This window comes from Alligator sinensis, unplaced genomic scaffold, assembly GCF_000455745.1.
Source record: "Alligator sinensis unplaced genomic scaffold, ASM45574v1 scaffold609_2, whole genome shotgun sequence".
NCBI lineage: Eukaryota > Metazoa > Chordata > Crocodylia > Alligatoridae > Alligator > Alligator sinensis.
This window is the reverse complement of record NW_005842090.1, coordinates 560,886-580,685: the sequence shown is the minus strand read 5'-3', so window position 1 is coordinate 580,685 and position 19,800 is coordinate 560,886.

Sequence of the window (19,800 nt, the reverse complement as noted above, 5' to 3'; positions counted from 1 at the left end):
GGGGGGGGGCGTGGGGGTGGGGAAGGAATGTAGCTGGTAAATAGTGGAGAGGTACCTGGGGAGTCAGATGTTAGACAGGTTCATAATATGTCATAAATCCAATGTCTATATTTAGTCCATGATTTTTTGTATCCAGTAGGTTGGTGAAGTGAAGTTTGGAGGCTCATCTGTAAAAGGTATTTTGTAAATTCCCTTTGAAGATTAGAATGAGAGATTGGAAAGAAAGTGGTTTCCTTGTGAGAAATGTGCTTCCACAGGTAATTGGCTATACTTGTCTTTGATAGATTTCCGGTGTGCGTTCATTCTGGTACTCAGTTGTTGTTTGGTCTCTCCTACATATTATCCTTCAGGGCATTTGGTGCATTCTGGATTATTTGTCTTATTTGTGAATTTGTAAGCAACTTCTGCAGAACCTTTCTCTTTCACACTGATTAACCAGGCTCAGGGACCATCTCCCAATTTCCAGCCTCTGTAGTCTTCTTAGGGAGCATCTTTAAATTACAACCTCTATACAATGAGTGGCAAAAATTATACTCTTTCTTTCTACAAATTTCTCAGTATGCTATTTTGTAACTTATTTAACAGATAGGGAACATTGTGAAGATAATGCTCTTGCTGTCTGCTGAAAACAGAGGTCAGGTAGCTTTAATTGCACTTCTATACCTGCCAGCCTTTCAATAATTAATTCCTCAGTTCTCAACCAGAGAGTCATGAGACCCTGGGCTGCCACCAAATCCTTTGAAGGATGCTGCAAGGTATGAGGAGATAAGCAGATAAGCACAGGCTCAGGCTTGTCCCTGCCTGGATGACCCCCCCAACCCCAAAGCCTCGTCCCTCTGCAAGCAGGTAAGCACTGTAATACATAAATTTGTTTTTGCAATTGAGTGCCACAAAAGTTCACAAAGGTTATGGAGGGGTTTCTTGAGTCCAGTGTGGGGGCGAGCTGAGTCCAAAAAGTTTGAGACCACTGCCTTATAGAATAAAACTGCAGCTTTGGCTATAGCTGTTGGGTCTTCACTCTGCAAAATAAGTAAAACACTCATGACACAAACCATTGGAGAAAGGGCAGCTCCATGTTGCATATTAGTGTTTAGATACCATAATGTTCATAGATTTATAGATTATAAGGCCCAAATGGATCATCCCGATAATCTGGTAGGACCTCCTGTTAACATATGACTTCCCCAAATTAATTTCTGCTTGAACCAGAGAATCCCTTTTAGAGGAACATCCAATCATGTTTTAAAAACTTCCAGTTGTGGAGAATTCAACAAAATTCTTGGAAAGTAACAATGATGGCTTAACCTTCACTGTTAAAAAAAATATAATTTGGTTCTTATCTGAAGTTGTCTAGGTTCAGCTTCCAGCCACTGGATGAGGTTATAACTTGTCTCATATCAGGCATACTATTACATTGTCTACGATCAGTATCAGACTACAGACCTACAGTTAGCCAGATTATCTATTTAGTTCTTAAACTATTGGCAAATCATTTGTTTCTTTTAGCTTTCTAGAATATTCCAAGATTCCAAGTATTGCAAATCAATATTAACAATCCAGATGCATCCTTGGCCAACTGTTTTAAAATTCTTAGATCAAAGGATATGATGGTCTAAATTGTTTCACTTCAGTAGTCGCTATTTAGCTTTCCCTAAACTGTTGTTATAATGGTATATATTTCATCGTCAGAATGTGATATAAATATAATATGAAGTTTTAAAAAAAAAGAACTATTTATTGAACGTGGAACAAAGCCCTGAAATCCTAATCAAACTGGTTCAAATTTCTAGTCACTGCCTTTAAAGCATGTTGTGACAGTGAATGGGAAGATAAGGTGTATGAAGAGATGTCAGGCATGGCTCTCATGGATTTAGAGAGAGAGATTGTAGGCATCCACTCCACAGCCGGCTTTAGGAGCCAGCTATACGGACAAAGTGAAAATGCCCATTACATCGAGAAACTATCATAGCCAAGAATAGTCTTTCAGAATTTGCTGATGGAATTTTGAAACAGTTATCTCTAATATCTTCATGCCCTTCATCCAAAAGCATATGCCTTTCACCCAACATACATTTTATAATCATTGCTTCTTTTTCTTTTTAACATGAAATGAAAGTAAGTTCTATTATTTTTTAGGCATGACAGTTTTAACCTTGCTGCTGAATGCTTGAAAATCCAAGCAGTTAAAAGCAACCTGGAAGAATGTAATCATTCTTTTAGAATAACTGAGGTGTTGCTGTAGGGAATTTGTTTTTGTCATTTGAGGTTATATGGAAAATAGCTGCAACCTGTTATGTCATTCAGTTTGATACAAGCTATATAGACTAAGGTGTACTTGAAGTTAGGCATCTACCGCTCTGGGAAAAGAGATATGTACAAAACATATAAATTGCTAACATAGAAGAGGAGATGCAATAAAGGAAGAATAAATTTGCTTCCAAATATTTTTATGAATTCTTTTTGCTGAATTCTTTCCCCCTATAATGAGGAAAACCAGTGACTTCATCAATAGGGGATTCTTTACCAATGAATCAATTTCGAGATTGTTATGGTATTGTAAAAAATATATGGAATATGTTAATCTTTTAGCCTGCATCCAGAGGTCAAAAATCCCCCATCAATATAATTACTCACTAACTGGAAAGTTCTAATTCCACAGCTGCACTCGTCTGGCCAAAATAACCCGCCAATGACTGAAAGAAGCGTCTGTCACAGTGTGAAAAGACTGCTGCTTAAGCACTAAAGGAGTTTGTTATGTGGCTCCTTGGGAAAGAATTAAGAAATAAAAAGAAAATATATTGAAAGTCTGAGGCTACGAGAAGAAATGCCTGAAATAGAAATATGCTACAGACACCACAAATGATTCTCCCTTCCCCCTTTTTTTTTGAGGCTGGGAAGAGACACAGTGAATATATGGTAGTAAAATGAAGCAGGGAGTGCCCTAAACCTACAGAGTTTTTCAGCTTGTAAAGAAAAAGCATATGATCAACTTAAATAGAAATGATAGTAAGATTTAACCACTGTTTGGGGTATTACGTTGGTAGTAGCCAGTGGCAGAATAAATTCAAGCATGTTAACTGGGAAGAATGTTTTCTTTCTCAAATAGAATGCAAAAAAAAAAAAAAAAATCCCTTAACTTCAGAGAAAAAAAAGAAGGATATATACTACAAATGGATGGGAAAGTTTCTGTGGAATTCACTGGGAACTGGCAAGTGGAAATATGAAATTTCATACACTTAATATGTATTGACATTGAAATATTATTTTGTAATATGATGTCCACCATCTCAATCCAGCTGTTCAAATAAAGCTTATATTAGAACTAGAGTGAACAATTTTCTGGAACAATAGGTTTTATGAATGAAGGATGCAATCTTCAATATAGTTGGGATTTTCTGATAGGTTCTACGCTATTAACTTAAATATGTAGAAAGGGCCATAGACAACTTATATGCCAAATACAGTGTATTTTGGTGATTCTGAAACAACCTAAGGCCCAGGTACTGAAAAACAAAGACTGACAGAGGAATCTAGAGAAAGGGGGGAAAGAACGTTTTACTTCTATACAATTATTCAAAATACATGAATTTCATTTAATATACAGCAAGAAAAAAATGGAAAAGTAGGAAGTTGGAAAAGAACTTAGATATTAGCATTTCTGTCACCCCCCACTACTATGATCACTACCATCAGCCAGGACAGGCCGATCTTGTACACAGTGGCCAAATCCAGATGAACAGGGGCATGCAGTTTGTTGCTCGAACCTCTTTGTGGCATCACAAACTGCATGCAGGAAATGTTAAAATGTGCCCTGCACTGCAAATTTGCAGCACAGGGCCAACATTTGCTACCGGGAAATCTTGGTAGTAAAAAACATGGTATGGTGCACGCAACAGGAGTGTGTGCCAGCAGACACAGAGGCTTGGTCCTCCAGGGACATGCTCTGGCTGTTGGTCAGAGCATCTCCATTCCTTCAGTTGTTCCCTGGCTTCCCAAGCATGCCAGGAGCTGGGAGGAACTGGACAAGGGTAGTTTGCCCAAAGTGGGACAATTTGTCCCTCAACAAAGCACATGTACAGGAGCATGCATGGTGGCAAAAAGTAGTGGCACAAATTCATGCCACTGCTATTTTTGCTGCTGTAAACACACATGCTCACACATCTGGATGTTACCACTGGGCACATCTACATGAGATGCTTTACTGAACATTAGACAAATCTAATGCACAATAAAGTGTCACTGTCTACAAGTACACATCAATTAGTGCACATTAAATTAGTTTAATGCTCTATTTACTAGTATCAATATATACAGGTACTAGAAAAATGAGCCTGAGCACGCATACAGACTCTGACTGGGGTCAATTGCTCCTTGGCTAAGCCCCAACTTCTGCGGGGTTGGGGAAGCTGTCCCAGGTTCAGAGTAGCTGCCTCCCAGCTGTGCAGCAATCAGGGCCAGCCCTGATCTCTGTGGGGCAGGGAGAACTGTCCTGGCTGCAGGGCAGCTGCCTTTCAGCCACTGGAAGATCAGGATCCGTCAGCTGCCCTGCAGCCAGAACAGCTCTCTCCACTTTGCAGAGATCAGGACTGGCCCCCATGCCCCTGCCAGCTCAGGGCTGGCACCTGGGGGAGTCTGAAACTCCCCCTGCCTGCTGCAGGGGGTCACAGGAGGGCAGGAGCATCCCTGGCCTTAACTGTTTCCATTGGGAGCAAATTTGCTCCTGATGGGCACATGTTCACATGCATGTTGGGAGTGCTTTAATTAGCTTGAATTTTTTGCACAGAAAACACAGGCACATTAATTGCATGTGTAGATGCACCCTCTGTAGATGTGTCTGCATGGCAGAATGCCTTGCTGTATTGAAATACTTTAATTAGATGCCAGGTGAATGACTCATTCCCTATTGGAGTGTTTATTATAGACCTAGGTCTACGTGGCTGCGCAAGCTTTTGGGATCTCCAAAGGTTGTTGGTCTCCACCATTACCAGGGAAGGCCATGGATTTAGGTTTCAATGTTTGTGGTCCTGGGGTAGGATTGTTTTTTGGTTTGTTTTTTTTTTTGGGGGGGGGAGGCCTTAACCCCAGCCCTCCAAACTTGAAGACATCTCAGAATCAGGGGAGGGCCATAGATCAAGGGATGCAACTGATTAACCCTACATGTTGTGTTTTCTTTGGAACTAGATTAGGATGGGATGGATAGGCAAGCCTTTGGCCTGCTTTAGGCCTCCAAAGGCTGAAGGCCCTTTCCATTACTGGTGACTGTGAATGGATCCAGGCTACGATATTTGGGGTGAGACTTTAGCTTCCTCCCCTCCCCTCCCCTCCCCAATCCTACTGTGGTAGTACACTTTAAGAACATCAGGCAGGCTGTGGAGTAGCTGGGAGGTGAGTTTAGGTCAAATTAAGGGGTCACCTAACCGCAGGCAGCTGCCTGATTGGAGGAGGGCTGGGAAGGCAGTGTATAAGCCCAGACCCTGGGAGCAGGACTGGCAGTTACATCTGGGGAGCTGGAGGAGCAACATCCCTCAGCCTGAATACTGCAGCTCCTGGAACATCTGGATGCTAGGGTAGGAACCATAGGGATGGAGGAGGTTCCTTCTGGTCCTGAGTAAGACCTGAAGCTGCACCCTGCTGGAGTTGGCTAGTGTGGTGGGACTGCCTCTGGTAGGGTAGTCTCCAGAAAATGCTACACTTATGCCATGCCAATGAAAGGCAAGGATGGAGTGCCATATAGCCTCAACCCCCACTGCTTTGTGGGTCATCCCATAGAGGGGGAAGGGTTGGGGCCAAGGTCCACCAGGAGGGACCTGAGGCCTAAAGGGGAAAAGGACAGAGAGTGAGTGTGTGGCCCAGAGACAGGTCAGAGTGGGGCCCAGAGACAGGTTGGAGTGCAGTCACGTGAGAAGCTGGGGGAGTGGTGCAGTGAGGGGCCAATGAACCTGAGGCCTGCGTGGGCCAGAAGCTGACTGTGGTTCAGTAAGGGGCCAGGGAGTAGTAGTAGATTTGGATGCCATCTGCGAGGCATGGGACATAGTATAGGGATGGGTTGGAGCCATGTGATTGGCCCAATACACCAGGGCCACAAATGTGCAGCCTCCCACATTTTTACATCAATTAATTTTTATCTCAAAGGTGTGGTGGGCGAGTGCAGGGTGGACTGCCCTAGAACAGAGTGGGGCATGGATCCCGGGGACTCCCTCCTGCCCCCCGTTACACCTACCTATAATTTTCCCTGATATCAGGGAATGGCCAAAGGGCCAGGGCTATAAATGATTAGTTGTTGTGGATTCATGACTCATCACGGGCTGCATCATATGCTCTCTCTCCCTGGCTGGACTATATCTTCCATAATGCCTCATGGTCACAGGATTCCCATGATAAAACACCGTGGCTTCGGCAAAGGGAAATACTGTGGTTTCTCAAGGAGGTGTACTTTTACTGGAAAGCATGATGTATAAGGACAGTGGAACAAAGGACATCTAAGCTACAAGTCCTATAAGACATTGTGTTAGTTTTTTTGAGTGATTTGCAAAATTAAATACTTTGTCATTCAAATGAATGAACATATGAATTCAAATGAATTGACATATTTTGAAGCTTTTCATTCTCTGAAAAGTTTCAATATTTGTCCACTTCATCCCGAGTTAGGAAAGGAAACAAATGTCAAAATATCAAATTTCCGGCAGGATTGAAACTATTTTTAAAGTAGTCATTTGTCATGTTCTTGACAGTTAAGATGAAGTGAAGAATGTTAGATTCTCTGCATGAGATTTTTAATTTTTTTAATCGCCTAATAATGCATCATTTGGTATGAGTGAAAAAGCAAGCAACCTTTACTTCAGCATTTCAAGTTGATCGAAATTCTATCTCCTACGGGAAACATTCAACCACACTTGTTCACTGTAGAAAGGTGTTAGAATCTAATCTTCAGATGAAATATACCATTTTTTAAAGTAGCAATTCTTAATGTCTTGTATGTGACTGCATAACAACATAAAAAGGAGGCTTTTCTTTGAAAATGGCAATACTGTACAAGTAAATCTGTAAGAATGACTAAACATTGCATCAGAGCAAGTTTTATTCCATATCTTTGACTATGTGGGCCTTGTTGGTGACATATCCCAGTATTTTGGAGCCTGAACACACTCTTCCTACTCATGTCAGCAGTGCACTCCAGAGCCCAGTTCATCTCCAATTTCCATTCTTAGACGACACAGTGGGGATGGAGGCATGGCGGGGCATACTCCCCTCTGGTGTTGGGACATACCAGCATCACTGAACAATCCTCTGATGTCCATTCCCTATGTAATGCACTAGCTAACAGAATACACTGGTCTGCTAAGAGTGAGGATCTTCATGTGGTACCCTAAACATTTCCCTCTCTGAAGGACAAAACTCCTGGAAACTCACAGTCCAATGCTCAGAGACTCTGCCACTTTCAGCCTCACCTGGCCATCTTCGAGTGATTCCTGATGTAGCATGTTCAGAAGCTTGTGAGTGGTCCTGCAACCAGTCTGCCTCTTTCCTTGCCAACTGCTGGTGACTGGCCACTATCGGCAGGGGAGGGTTTCAGTGTCTCTCCGGTCTGCCAGCCCCGGTCCTCTCCTGAGTGCCCCTCTTGGGGGCTGGAAATACCATTCTGTGCACTCCTCCTGCCTACCAGCGGGGAGCACATACTACAGAAATGCGGCAGCATGCTCCCTGCTCCAATCAGGCTTCCTGCTGCACCCGAGGTGAGTGTCCCTCATTGGGCTTTCCTGGGGCTTTCCTCTTGCCCTGCTCTTTTCCCCTCACAACTTATAACATATGTTTGAAATTATATTTGTGAAGCATATAAGAGGTACAAAGCTTTTAAGCTTTTTGTTTTCGCCCAGGCTAGAGGAGCCTATTCACGTGTACCATCTTATGAGTAGCCTGAAGCACTTTATGGATGGTTAACCTGAGGTATAACCTGCTAAAAGGCTGGGACATGTTTCTACATTATTATTATTTATAATTTGTATTGCTTGATGCATTTTGTCTATTTACTTTTCTTGTCAGAGTTCAAATACTAAATTGCATAGCTAAAAGGTCTAAATTGTCATAAACTGAAACAGCTGCTCCTAGAAATATATTTTTAAATGGGTGATTAACTGGGTTTTATTAATCATACAGAATATTTCAGGATATACTAAGAACACAAATGTTCATTGTTTTTCTCATAATAGTCTATTAAATTGAGGAAGTTTCTGAGTTATGCTGAAACCAGTGGCTAAATTGTATGTGGCCAATGTCTCTTTGAGCTCTGGTAATAAACAATCTTTGTATGTTCAGTCCTGGAAACTGACTTACAATATATAAATGCAAATATTGTGTGTACAAATCCCTACTTACCACCTAGGAAACAGGATAGGGGTTCAACATAAATTAGGAACAGATTTGCTTACACAGTGGTGGAGAAAATCTGTGACCATCAACAAACCTCTAATCCATCCTGGTCCGAGTAATGATTTATTAATAAAAAATCCAAATAAGGCATATTTTATGTTTTGTTACAAAGGTTTTGATAGGTCTTGAAACTACCCTTTGGGAATGTGCTGACATGATTGAGGACATACTATAAAGCACTAAAACAAAAAAATCAAAGCAACAGCCCTTTAACAACTGTATTTTATAACTAAAATTGAGAGAGAGGTCCAATTCATTGACCCTGATTTTGAACATCTTATTATTTGAAGATGTTTCAAACATGGATTTTTTATTATAAAGAATGGGATCATTTGGAATAATTATTGCTGAATCCAGATTTGGATTATAATACTTCCCAATTTTTGTGTGTTCAGAGCTGGTGTCTTTATCTGAACTGGGGTTTTTGACTCTAGAGGTGGGAAAATTAATATAGCCTTCGGCCAAGTAACATTCTTATTTCCATTTGTTCCATGGGAGAGAGAAGGAGCATTAGTGAGAAATGTAGGTTCTCTCTAGTGGTTTCCCTCATTCCCCTACCTTCCCAATACATATGAATTTCTGGAACAGTGGAAAAGAGGTATCCAAGTGAAGGTGAAACAGGGCTGATAGAAGGGAAAGTCATAGGATTCTTTGTTTGAAGGTCTGATGATAATGTCTCAGGCTAAATTGAAACTAACTTGTTGTCTCATAGTTCTATAGAGCCACCAGAGCTAAAAGAAGCAAAACCTTATTTTTTCACTGAATAAACTGGCATGAATCTGAAGTCAGACTAGAAATGAATCAATGAATGAAGAATCCTTTTGTCATAGTCCCTTCTCAGAAGTGAAAATCCACTTCAAAATTAGTATGGGACAGAAAACAGCAAAGATACTGAAGACTCATATGATGATTTACTTTAATACTGGGAAGAAATGCATGTGGCATTTCAAACCAGTTACAATCCAGAATTCTATAGAACAGCAGAAGAGTGAGAAGTGCAACCACTGATCTTCAGAGTACACAGAGCAGACTTCTGAATGAATCTTAATAGCGCATGTCCAAGGCAAAAGGTATTTCAAAGGCAGTAAAATAATATCCCATGAATGGATTTTAATACAATTTCAATCTTGAAGGAATATTGAATATCTTTTATTTCTTTATTTTCTGCTTTGAAGAAAAAAATCCAGAAGTGTTAAAAGACCAGCTATTTTCCTTCCAGCTGATGGATTGTAATTTCTTATCTGCTGTTTTGGCATTGTTTAAGTGCACACAAATAACCTTCTGACTGTGGAGTTACTTGTTTCTTGGTTCATTTTTTCTATCGTACCAATTGTCATAGAAATGATTTTTTTCCCTATCCTTGTGTAATCAATGTAACTATAATAAATGAAGATCAGCAAAACATACAAGAATTTGCAATTGTATTTTAATGCAGTTGTTTAAAATATTGAGGATGATTTAGAATAATATACCTCTCATGTTGGGCTTTGGTTGTCAAGCACTATCCTTAGCTAGGCTGATTAATGTGACCTGTAGAGTCATTTGGTAATACCAAAAAGTGTGCTATTATTTTTAATTTTGTTGCAGTATTTTTAGAAATATTTAGTTCCTGACTTTTTATTGCCCCCCTCCCCCACAAATATTATATACACAAACTGAAGTATATAGGGCAGAATTTGATTTCCCTTTTTGTGTCCAAATAGAATATTTGTAGTCATCTAAATGACATTTTTGGTACCATAGATGCATAAATGTGCTTATGTAGACTGAGCATGTGTATTAGGCTATGCACTGACCAGGTATATATGCAGCTACATATGCATGCCTCTTGTGGACATGTTCCAGTGTCCACATCCAGAATGTGTATGGCCAGAAACCTATGCCTGGCAGGTGTTAGACTAAGGAGGAGGAGGAGCTTTCTATGATTTAGGACCAAAAGCACCCCCTTTCCCAGAGGAAATTTAAACTTCTCTGACTTCCTAGCATGGTGCTGTAACCATGCACTACAGTTTAGCCATTATCTAGACCCCTGGCTGGCACTCTTTTTGAGACTGAGCCCCTGGACAGCCAAGAGAGGGAGGTATATGAGGCCAGGAACAATGGAGCAAGCTAGAGAATATGTTGCTCGGTGAGATGAGAGTTCTGGAGGCTGAAATGTACTGAAACCAAATATTTCAGTCTGTGAATGTCAGATTTTTTTTTAACCATGTTACTCATGTCTCATTACAGGGATGGACTAGTGGCCTTCTGGGCTGATCAGAACAGCTTGATGTAAGTGAGTTCATAGGACTATGGAGGCAAATTGCAGATTAAAAACACTCTAAAATCATTGACATTTTGTTACCATTATAAGGCTGTTGAAATAAGAGTCTAAATTCATAACCACACTTAATAAAATTCAAGTTTCTATTCTCATTTCGATAAAACTTAAGCCACAGTTGTTTTTGCTTAATATGTTGAACTTTAGCCAGTCCATTTTTTTAAATAAAAGAGCACACAGTAGTCAAGAGTCCACTGAACTCATGAAAGAGATAGATAGCTCAGACAGACCAGCTGAAAAAAAAGGGGCAGACTTAATGAGTCAGCAATGCATATGCTTATGAGAGAATTTCTAATTAATATCCATAGTATATCTAATCCTCATTGGCATACTGCAGTAACGTATAGATGTTTCTGGATGTAGAAAGATAATATAAAATTTATTTTAGCACCTGGAATTTCAGGATGTACAGTATTTACTATATGATTTACTTCAACTATAGACAGAATAAAGGCATCCTTGGACAGAATAACTGGTATTCCTATCTGTCATAATTAACTGTCAGACTTTGTCTGACTCCTGAGCTGAGCTTCTTAATTTCCATGTCTGAAATTTATCTAGTTCATTTATAAGGTGCTATATCATTTTTCATGTTCACTTACCTGTAAAATTTCTGGTTGTCTGTCTAAAACACGTGGATCCAAAATATAGTGCAAAAAACCCATATCATGGTGTGCCTAACCCCTCTAGGACCCATGGGTAATTTCATTCTCAAAGTCTCGATCTCCAAATCTAGACAGAAACAAACAAAAAGCGGAACAAAACACACAAAAAACATTAAAACAAAAAATCTGATTAATTGTTTTTCTCATAATATAACCCTGATTCCTGAGCTGAGCTGCTTAGTTTCTGAAATCTTTTTAGTCTGATTTTCAAAAGGAATTAAAGCAGCAACTCTACTTTTCCCACTTCAAGTCTCTCAGGGCTAGATTGCAGACCCATTACTTTGAAGAGTAGTTACACAAGTAACTTATTTAAACCCATTTATTTTGTTAGGGTTTAAAAGCTCTAAATATCAGACAGGTAAGCAGTTCCTTGCATGATTAATGCTAGCCATCCGTTTGACTAAGCCACAAACATAATACAAGATAAATCTGCACTTGAGTGTCCCTATCCTCAGTTACTTACTTACATTCTGCCATACCAAGCAGAATATACCCGATGAAGAAATACTCTAGTGTATGCATATCTTTTGGTTTCTCTTGTGTTAAAAAAAGAGAGAAAATAATCTCATGAAGAAATAATCACAAGACAGAAGACCATTAAGCCTAAAATCCACAAATGCATTTATTTTGGCTTCTTATAATTACAGAAACTTGATCATGTGTAATATGGTACCTTATTAGCTGATCCTGGTTCAGATCAACAGAAGAGTAAGGAAATCTCAAGATTCCTGCCAGTGTATCTTAAGGCAAATTATAGTAATAATTGTGCTACAGTTTAGGAGCCCGAGTCACAGACTACTTCTCCATTAAGCTCTGTACAGATGCATAATAAAAATTCCTCTGGCTCCAAGGAGCTTACAAAATACCAAATATAGAACCAGAGTATAAATTTACTTCATGACGGGCCCAACTATATGTAAGCAAGCAAGATTCACAAAGGTTAAATATCTACCATTTAATCTTAGTGGCAGTCTATTCATGTCGGGTGGGGGGAGGGCGCTTTAATTAGAGTAGCTCCGACAGCTGGTCTAAATAAAGTGCCTGCAATGTCATGTGTATTCAGTGTCAATGAGCTTTAGTTAAAATGCTCCCACTGCCATTTTGAAGTGTGGGGATGCAGAGGTGCATTAATTAGCATGCTCCATTAGCATTGGAGCAGACTCAATTAATCGAATCTGCCCTGATGCATGTGAATTAGCATGCATCAGAGCAGATGTCCAAATCATGTATAGGTGTCTAGTGATACCATTTACAGTGACTTAATAGTGCATTTTTAATTCTTAAGTAGCAGCCACATTGCTTCTCACTTTCACAACACTGGGATGGTGATTTTTCTATTCTGAAGAGTGAAACTTAATAAAAAGGTCTCTTTAACGCAACAAAGTAAGCAGTGGGCAGTGAGAAGCCAGCATAGTTTTCATGGTCATGTTCACTGAATAGTATAAATTTACCTGAAGCTTTCCAGTGTATTTGAATGGGAAATAGCAGGGGTCTCTAAGCTCCAATCCATACGATCAACAATATTGTTAATGACTGTTACTGTATTTTTACAAGTCTGTTACATGAGTGAACTAGTGTTCTCTGTATACTCTAAATTGTGTATTCACCTGATATGATGTTGCTCCTAATATTAGTTTGAAATAGCATTGGCTTCTTGTTCAGATATTTCTTTTTGTCATTTCAATGAGATGCTGTGGTTTATCATATTTTCATCTCAGTAAGATATATCTATTGCTCTCATTTAATCACAAGGTACAGCTAATTATAGGGTTTTCACGTCTATGGAAAGTGAGAAAATACATACTTCATTGACTTTTAAGGATAAATTGAGTGTAGAATAGATCCTTTTTGGGATATCCAATTAAATTGTTCTCAGTTATAGATAAGAATCACTATAAGATTCAGGAAATATTAATGCTAATCTTAAATGTGTTTTGTGAGCCTTAGGAAAAGGAAGAGTTACACTTTTCTGATGTTTGAAGGAAAATCTATTTTGGATTTAACTATGATATCTTTTAGAAAATATATATAATAAAAAAGATAATACAAATTTGAAATACAGAATGCAAACAGGGGGAAAAAGTACAGTCAGTAGGCCAAAGGTATGTTAGCAAAATAAGGTAGGAAAATAGATGGATAGTGGATGAGGGCATGGCTCTTGGTCTGTGGATATAAATACCAAGGGCTTAGGACGATGAACATGTGCAAAAGTTGGTCCCTTTAAAGGCACTGAAGGGAAGAACACCTAGCAAAGAATAAAAGCCTCCTTTGGGTACAGAAGAGCTACTCTGCAGTGCTTTTTGGCACTTTTTCTGCTCTCAGCATTCTTGAATCAGCTGAAGAACTAGAGTAGATGTGCTCCCAGGATAACAACACTGATTAGACACCCTTCATGCAGTCAGCAAATGAAAGAACATGACAGAGGTTCTCCTTTCCTCCCACCACTTATGCTAAAGGGGAAAAATAATATCTATCAAATGTGTTGTTTCATCTGTAAGTCCTCCTACTCCTTTTCCAAAGTAAGAGTGAAGAAAGGATATAAAGGAGGCTCTTGGAAACTAAAAACCTGAAGGGATGACAGAAAGTGGCTTTGAGTGAGATAGAAAATGAAGTGAAGAGTAGAGAGAAGCTTTTAGAGAACTCAGAAATAAAAGTAAAAAAAGGGATTGAGAAGACAAAAAATGTGGAACAAAGAAAAGACTACTAGAATCACAGAATCATAAAAAACTAGGGCAGTAAAGGACCTCTAGAGGTCATCTAGTCCAACCCTTAGCCTGAGGCAGGGTCATTCCTATGTAAACTATCCTATATGAGTCTTGGTCTATACTATTCCTAAAATTACACAATGAAGCCTGTTCTACAACTACAAGGCATATTATCCTAAGATAGCAAAAGCATGTAACCTGCCACAGGTAAAGCAAGGGGACAAGGACGGTCAGTGTCCCAGCACTGCAAGGACTGTTAAAATGCACTCAAGAGCTCTCAGGAGGAGGACCATGCCTCTGACCTCAGAGGAAGGCAAGAACCCCCATTCTCCATACAAATCTGACCATGGGTTATATTCCTTCTTGGTCCCAAATGTGGTAATCAGGCTGACCTGACCCTTAGCAGAGGACCAAGACCCTCTAACCTGGAACCTCTGGATTTTAGCTCCAGCAGCAACACTGGCACACACTAGTTAAAATTTCAAGACTTGGCTGCAGCCAACACCCAATGCTTCTAAGGAAGGTGAAAAAAAAATGCTTGACCCCTGTAGCAACAGGGAGGGGAACCCCGTGTGGCAACCAACAAAGCCCAAAAGCATGGCGGGGGGGATTAAAGACTCTCTATTTTGCTTTGCTGGAAGCAAGCATAACTCCAATATATCCTACCCTCTAACTGGAAAGCCAGAGCTTCTGCATCTGTATTCCTTCCATAAGTTTATCTCAGCTTCTTTAATCTTCCCTCATAGTTAAGTTGGTTGTGGAGCTCTGCTTCATTCAGAAATGCATGTGGAAACATGGCTGTGAGCAAAAGAGGAAATCTTCATGGGGACAGTGAAGATGGGAGCAAACAGAATATATAGATTTGGGGGGAAATGACGTGGGAGACAGGTTCCCAGTGCATAAAGCTATTTGGGAAATGATTTTTTTCCCAATACATTCTGAGGAACAGAGGGTTTTTTTCTTTTTCATCAAATATTTTCTTTGATATTTTCCTTTGATATTTGACATTTAGCCAAAATTTGATGCTTAGAAGTGAAGAGAGGCTTTCACAGGATTGCAGATTCTGTATTATGCTCCCTTAGCATTCAGAAACACTTGCCACTAGCAAAAATACAGGCAACGGGGGTGATAATCAGACAGTAGTAAACCTAAAGTGCTACCTACCTTCACCTGCTACCTTCACTTTTTTCCTAACTTTGTTTTTCTCCTTAATCACTACACTAGCTCCACTATTCTTTTACTTTTTTTACTTTTAACATTTGATTCAATCATTCCAGCCTCCCAATTAATTTTTTCTGGTGTCTAATCCTGAATCGGTCCACCTGGAGTGGTACTGGTACATGCGTGTCATAAAAGCCTTCCTGTTTCCACTGTATTTGATAGGAACAAAGACCTGCTGGATGAAATAGTGCTTGGGCAGGCATTATAAAGTAAACATAAGCTGAACATTAGTAATAACAGTTAGTTTTGATCGTTTGAGCTTTGCACTTCAGAGGACGCAAGGGGTAAATTTATTGCTCGTCTTCCACAGTAGACTATTTCATAATGAGTGTATTGTTTAGTCTAATATTAGTCTAGGCATATTTTTCTGTTATAGGCTTGCTTTCACCAAAATGATAATGGACATAAATTATTTGAATAATAGTGCTAGGCAACTATTTGCAAAAAGTGTTCATTATTTCATTTGAAATATATTGTGGAATTTGCCAAATAATATACTTAATCACTAATTTTGACCAGCTTTGTTGATTAAAATGTAAATATGAATTCTGTAACTCAAAATTATTATCTTGCTGAAGGACATACTTTCAGACTCACATTATAACATGAAGCATAATAAAGATACAGCCATAGGTAGAAGAGAGTAGGGGAATTAGTAATCAAGCAAGTGGACTCTAGACAGATTCTTCTATAAAAAGAACAAAATCAGTTTTGATGAACTAAACCAACCCTGCCAAGACTACAAACTCCCCCCCCCACACACACCTTTTTTGTTAAAAAAACATAATTTGTTGGATAAAAACATGCTTTTTGCTACTTGTCCCAGGTATCCTGCTCCAAATTTGACTTAATATTTTCTGGGGATGTTGAATATCAAAGTTTTGTATTAATCACATGATAATGGAATCTATTTATCTAATGGATCACACCCTCCACTGCATAATTTTTAGGCAAGCAACTGAAATAGTCAGTTAACAAAGTAGTGTGGATGTGAGAGAGGTTAATAATGTAGCCTTTAAATTTCATTTATCAAAAATAAAAGATCAGAATTTAAAGGAAAACATACATTATGTAAATCAAAATAAAAAATAACTTAATGGAAATTTAAGTACTTGAATGTAAAAGTTTTTCTTTTCCCAGGTTTCCTGACAGGGGTCTGTAAATGTTGATACATATCCTCATCTAAGACTGTTCAGACCCAAGAAAAGCAAACAAGGAAAGAAAAAAGTCAGATAATAGTAACAAGGCACACGTGTCTGCCATTCATGTCTCCATTACCTCCTCCTGTTAGAATTTTCTTTTCAGACACAAAACAAACAAACAATACATTTTAAAGTATGTGAAGGTGTGAAGGTGAAACAAGGAATTACAGGTAAAGGCTACCATGTGAAAAACTTGTTCCAGTTATGACCCACACAATGTTCAAAGAAAACTAAGCAGATACTTGTACTTTGAAGTGCTTCAGTAAGGGAAACCAAAAACATTGATGACATATAAGCATTGACAATGTGCACAACTCTGCACTGCTTTCACCCCCACTGCTACCTGGTGCCGAATCTGACTGGGCTGCAGCCCTATGCCCCAAGGTAGGTGCAGAAATCACACCACCACCACTGCTCCCACTGCTGCCAAACCCTGGCTCTGGCTGGGCTGCAGCCCCATGCCCCACCATTGGCACAGAAACCCTCCTACATGTTGCTAGTGGCACTGGGACTACAAGTGGACTCCTTACACTGATACTTCACTGTTGTAAATAACCTGATCGTTAAATGGATTTCCTTTTCAGCAGTTGTAAGTTAAAGTGCCAAGGTTTCCAAAATTAAAAAACCCAACCAAACAAAACAAGAACAAAACAACAATGAAAAAGCCCATTATGGGCCAAATATCCAGGAGGTCTTGAGTTCCATTCTCTGCTATTAGGCAGACAAGGTTCTTTGGGTAGATGTGATATCTTTTATTAGACCAACTGAGTAGTTGGAAAAAAAAAGTTATTAGCAAGCTTTTGGGCGCAATCACCCTTCTTCAGGCATGGGAGTCTCTGCTGTTCTGAGACCCCAAGGAATGTGAAAACCTAAAAGTGTGATAGGAAGTCAGTGACAAGGTAAATAGGTAGAAATTAGGAAAACAAAAGGTAAAGCAGGGAAGTAGCGAGGGAAAACAAGCCAGGTGTGTAAGGGCTCTACAGCAGTGGTAATTCAAGGTAGAAAAGAGGCTGTCTGTGAAAAAGGAAATGGCTGGAAATTAGGAAGACAAAGGGCAGAAAAGGAGTTGGGGGGAAAGAAAAGTGTAGAAGGTCAGGTCTGGCAGGTACCTGGTGAATCAGATGTCAGGCAGGTTGTAATTTGTCATAAATCCAATGTCTACATTGAGTCTATGATTTTTTGTATCCAGTGGGTTGATGAAGTGAAGTTCGTAGGCTCATCTATGACAGTGTTTTGTAAGTTCCCTTTGAGGATTAGACCTAAGAGATTGGAGAGGGAGTGATTGTCTTGTGAGAAATGTGCTCCCACAGGTAGTTGGGTATTTTTGTCTTTGATAGATTTTCTGTGTGCACTCGTTCTGTTGTGCAGTTGTTTGGTTTCTCCTACATATTTTCCATAAGAGCATTGGTGCACTCGATGACATATATTACATTTCTGGGGGTGAAGGTATAAGAAGAGTGACTGCGCCCGAAAGCTTTCTAAGACCTTTTTTTCCAACTCAGTTAGTTTAATAAAAGATATCACATTTACTCAAATAACCTTGCCTGCCTATGTCCTTAGACCAACATGGCTACAACCGAACACCCAGCATTCTCTGCTATTGTGGTTTTCATTCTCACCCACTTTTTTGCAATTGCAAAATAAATGTAGGTACAAATATGAGAACTTGTGTGTCTAACTACTGGATTTAAAACTATAATCATGTACTCAGATATGTAAGTGGTCAGATTTATTCCCACGGTTCAATTATGGATGCAAAATGAGGCAATAATTTTGGTGGATGAAAACTGTGCTTGTAAAAATGGAGACTGTCCTTTTAAAATTGGATCATAACCAGAATGTTCTGTTTTTCACTAATTTTTTCATGTGGAAACTAGTCGTCATATTAAATTCCTGTGCTGGTGAGGATAACAAGCATCTCATTTATCCTAGAGAAACCTGATAGCCAGGTTTAGAGCAATGAATTTTTGTAAATAAAGGAAAATGGCCTTCAATAAGAATAGAAAAATGAGTGAACAAATATTTGCTTTCTCACATAATGGTTTGCCTGTTCTTCAGTGATGACTTTTCTGGCTTATTCTCTTTCTGTATTTCAGGATGCATTCATTCTTGTTTTTCAGGTCAGTCAGAGAAGAAAAGAGGATATAAATAGCTAATAAGGAGTTGAGGATCAACTTGAACACAGACATTGGGTATCTAGTATTCCAATCACAGCAGCTTCCCTGACATTTCTACTCTCATTCTAGTGAATTGTAAATTTTCATAGTATTACTTGATGTTTCAGCCTAACTGGGCCATAGGTGAGAGAGTTTCCTCTTCAAAAGTTTAGGTCTAGCAAAAGAAAGGCAATGGGAAACTAGTTTTAAGTTACTGCTCTGCCAGACAAGTTCAGGACCCAGTCTCACCAATACTTAAAGCATCTCCATAGTACTTCTTATTTGTGCTAATTGTCAATAGCCCCATATGGATCAATAGAGATGTACCATATTACTGACATATCGCATACCCCAATCAGTACTCCCAAATTGAGGGAGTATCTGAAGTAGGGCAGCTGATTATTCCTGAATGGAGGAGAAGCAGGGTGGAATGGAGCAAGTAGACATGGTGACTCATGGCTACCAAGTTGGCTGCTACCTTGAAGCTATAACCAGCAAGGATGGAATCCAGTGTTAACCATCTCAGCCCCTGGTGAAGCAGTAGCTTTGACTGAAAAGGCACTGAGCAGGGTGAGGGTGAGTGAGCTGCTGCATGCAGTGTATAGTATCAGAATGAGGCTTGTGATGTGGAAAGAACTTTATTATTTACAGGAAATTATACATATAAGTATTTGCAGTAAAGAAGTAATAGTCTTGCTACTGCTCCTGCAAGGTTCTAGAGCCTATCTTTATTGTTCTCTTGCCACACCAGGAAGTTACTGCTAGTAACTCTCCTCGGATCCCACCTTTCCCAACACTCAGTGGGATCCCTAGGTCATACAGTTGATTGACTCAGGAAAAATCTTTTTTTTTACATTCTGTCTTCCAAAAACAAGGTGCCTGTCTTATCTGGGGGTGTGTTGTATACAAGAAAATGTGGGTAACTTAGGAATTTTGATGCCTTTGGCAGAGGCAGAGCCTTGGTACTGGGCATTGGAGAGTCTTATCATAGAATCATAGAATCATAGAAGTAGGGTCGGAAGGGACCTTGTAGATCTTCAAGTCCGACCCCCTGCCTGGGCAGGAGAGAAACTGGGCTCAAGTGACCCCAGCCATGTAGGCATC